Below are 3,920 nucleotides of genomic sequence, written 5' to 3'. Positions count from 1 at the left end.
TATAGAACGCGGGGTTAGCAGTGATGTGCAAAGCAGCCTCAATGTCACACCAAAGGGAATAGGTAGCTGAGGTTCAAGCTACAACGCACGGAGGAGATAAGAAATACAAAGAAGCTCGCAAATGGTAGAGGCCAAACTCCGGTACTCAGCTTTGACAGAGGACCTGGAGACAGTAGCTTGCTTCTTTGTCTTTTAGGAGATGAGAGAAGAGACCAGAAATATGTAAAAACCTGTCACAGAACATCATGAGTCCAAACATGCGGCCCAGGAAACGTCTGCGTAGGCAGTGAGTTGTAGAGAGCTATGTGTAGAGAAAAATAAGTCGATAGAGATGGTGCCCTTGAGGTAACGTAAGATTAGGGGTGGGCGTCGGATCGGGTTTTTTGGATTCGGGTTATTCGGGTCGGGTACCCGACATGTCGGGTTTTGGAAAAATAAACCCGAACCAGAACCCGACTGAATCGGTTACCCGACTAATTGGGTACCCGTTGGGTTCGGGTACCCGACAGTCGGGTTCGGGTTTTGACTGCTTGCAAAAATGTAGATAGGTCAATTTTTCATAATGAAAGTAATTCACTAAAATATATCCATGTAAGTCTAAAATATAATTTATGGACATAAATACTTAAAGCTTTACATAAATATCCAAAAAAAAAAGTTCAATCACATCCATAAATTATCAGAAGGCCTCCGAAATCCTAATGCCTATAGACTGAAAAAGCTCATATCACATTTTCTTCCTCGACCTCGAGTCCTCGACCTGTCAAGCATTAAACGTACAAAGTGAAAGAACTATTAGAGAAAGTCAACCAAATAAAAAATGTAACGTTATTAAATGAGGTTTTACCGTTCTAGTACCTTGTCAAAAATTTACAAGTAGCAGTTAGCACAATTAAATGTCAATAATTGTTGAATCAACCCCTAACTTTGTCAACTCTACAATAAAATAGAAAATAATTAGACAAGTAAAATATATAAGTATAATACATAGAATTGTACAATGATGTCATAACGTCACATGGTAGTAGCATCACCATATATGAATTTATAGTTTACGGCCTATATTTACTGGCTATTGAAATAGGAAGGGTTTCAGTAAATTAATCAAATCACTCAGGTAAAAGGGTTTAAGGCTTCCAGCATATATATAGTCTTCATATCTAGTATTAAAAATCTCTTTATATATGGTACTTTGAATTTAAAATGACGCGTTTTCAATTTCGAGCTAATTAGCACTACAAAGCAAATTAACTAAGACAAATATATAGATAGAGAATTATTCAATTAATTTGAAGAAATTGAAGGATGAAGATCAAACATGCAAATGCAACTTCTTCTGTAAATAGACCATAGCTGTGATAAAAAAATGACAATTCATGTTACTATCATACACAATAAATAGTCGCATCAAAGCTTTGAAACATGGTAATGGTGTTTGCTTGTTCAATTAATATTACACACGACTACCAAGTGCTGCTGTTACGTGCTGATTGAATAAAACCAACAGGCATGATTTGGAAACCACTGCTTGTCCAATTGATGAAAATCCAATTTCACAGCACCATTACCCCACTTTATTTGGATGTTTTTTAACCACTGCTGTTGCATTAGTTCTGCAATTCACTTGCATTCTATCCATCATTTACTTATTATTGCTAAAAGCCTAAAACCAACGAGAGCAAATGACTTTGTGCTTCAATGTGACATTTCAACAAATACTAAGTATGCATACAAATTTACCTTCAAAGTCAAAATGTAAAACAAATCAAAACTAACCAAAAATCTAATTACAACAAAAATACATAACTATTATATGATTACATCAACAAAATAACTCCAATCGTTGAAAAATTACCAGGCACAATGCTGAAAATTCGCAAAAATAGCGACTTTTGTCGGCGATGAAGGAGAGCTCGTCGTCGTCGGAGTCCGGTGGGTGGCGCGGCCGCAGCGACTGGTTGCCGGCGCGATGTCTGGTCGGCGACAACAGTAGCAACGGCAGCAACAATGGCAGTAGACAGTAGTAAGGAAAGAAACGGGAGCAGGAGAGCAGCAGCAAGGGTTTTCTGGCTTGGATATAACCCGTACCCCTTTTTCCCCTTCTCTCAATCGGGTACCCGATCGAGTTTTACGGGTGGATATTTAATATGCGAACCCGAACCCGATTGGGAAGAATCGGGTTCGGGATAACCCGAAACCGAAAAAAAATCCGACAAACCCGAGGACGAAACCCAGTGAGAAGTGCGAGGAGCCTGAAGAAACCGATTTAATTGTTGAACGGCGAAAGAAATATCAAGTTTGGAGAATCGCAAGTACAGAAGACGACCAACCAGACGACGATATTTGTTAGGGGAATCAAGAATGAACCTGTCATCCTAGAAGGAAGAGGAGTGGAGGCAGCCTTGGCGTCCAACAGGTTGGCATCTTCAAGTATGTCAGTGAGATATTTATTTTGAGTGATGAGGAGACCATGGTAAGAACATGCAAACTACAGACCAAGGAAGTACTTTGCAGGACCAAGGTCTTTGATAGTGAACGGATGATCCAAATATGCTTTTACATCATCAATAGTAGAAGTGGAGCTCCCAGTAATGAGAATGTCATCTATATAAACTAAGAGAGCAAGGAAGTTGTTAGCAGAACTCATGACAAATAAACAATGATCATGAGGAGATTGGTGAAAGCCATATTCCAGAAGTTTTGTTATGAGTTCCAGGTTCCATTGGCGAGATGCCGGTTTAAGGCCATATAGGGACTTACTCAACTTGCAAACTTGTCCCGGTTGAACTTTTGTGTAACCTTTAGGAGGTGTCATGTAGACATCCTCATCCAAAAAATCATGTAAGAATGCATTATTCACATCAAGTTGAAATAAAAGCCAAGACTTAGTAGTAGCAACAAGAAGTAATAAACTTACAGTCACAGTTTTAGCGACAGGGGAAAACTTGTCAAAATAGTCGACCCCCTTAATTTGGTTGTACCCTTTGGCCACAAGGCGTGCTTTATATATTTCCAGATTGCTGTCTGAATTTATGTTCAACTTGAATACCCATTTAGTACCAATGGCTTTCTTGTACGGAGGCAACGTTGTAAGCTCCCAAGTTGCATTACTCTCTAGAGTGCAAAGCTCCTTTCCCATCGCATCCACTGAATTAGGATATTTGCAAGCCTGGGAGTATGTTCTTGGTTCTTGAATTGAAGATAAAAGGGCAACAAAACGCATGTGTGCAGGAAGATACATAGTAGGAGTACAAGATGGTGAACAAAAGGTGTAGTTGCATACATAGTCAGCAATCCTTCCAGGTTTAGTTGTGTGTCTAGTAGACCTTCTAGGAGGCTAGGGCTCAGGTGTAGGAGATAAGGAGGAGTCTGAAGGTGGACAAGGAAAAGAAGTAGGAAGATGATAATGACTGGAAGGAGACTCAGACAAGGTGTTTGTTTGGAGAGGGACAAAAAGAAGGGGGATAGAATCTGTAGGAGAGAGTCTGTCTTGGAAGGGAACGAAGACTCATGAAATATGACGTCCCTAGAGCTGAAGAGTGTATGTTGTTGAAGATCATATAGTTTGTAAGCCTTTTGTGTATGGCTATATCCAAGGAAAACACAAGCAGTGACTCTTGCATCAAACATAAGCACCCAAATATCCAAGGACATACAGATTGTCCATCAATTTTCCTACTGCAAAATTGACTTGTTCTTCTTGCTCTAAGTTTCTTTTATCAATTCTTAAAGCAGCCCATGATCTCTAAGTTTGCACAATTTCTTTCCATATTGAATTCAGTATCCATGTGGTGACCATACTGTCAACCTTCATCCATTATTCATACTCGGCATCAGTTTCGTACAGCTCGCATGAACGAATCCCAACTTTGTTTTAGCCCTTGCACCTCGCTTGATCAAACAACTCCACATTAGATCAT

At 39.6% G+C, this 3,920-nt stretch overlaps 1 long non-coding RNA gene across 1 annotated transcript; it reads right to left on the bottom strand.

The window, feature by feature from the left end:
- Positions 1 to 592: 592 nt before the first annotated feature.
- Positions 593 to 2,565, bottom strand: LOC105157669 (uncharacterized). Its single transcript, XR_847465.3, has 3 exons — positions 1,856 to 2,565; positions 859 to 936; positions 593 to 760 (listed from the first exon to the last, which is right to left on the bottom strand). It is a non-coding gene; the product is annotated as an uncharacterized LOC105157669 (long non-coding RNA).
- Positions 2,566 to 3,920: the final 1,355 nt, after the last annotated feature.

The sequence above is a fragment of the Sesamum indicum genome, linkage group LG1, assembly GCF_026168435.1.
Source record: "Sesamum indicum cultivar Baizhima isolate 11 linkage group LG1, ASM2616843v1, whole genome shotgun sequence".
In the NCBI taxonomy this organism is placed as follows: Eukaryota; Viridiplantae; Streptophyta; class Magnoliopsida; order Lamiales; family Pedaliaceae; genus Sesamum; species Sesamum indicum.
The sequence above is the reverse complement of the archived record's forward strand: the minus strand, read 5'-3'. Positions and strand labels throughout refer to the sequence as shown.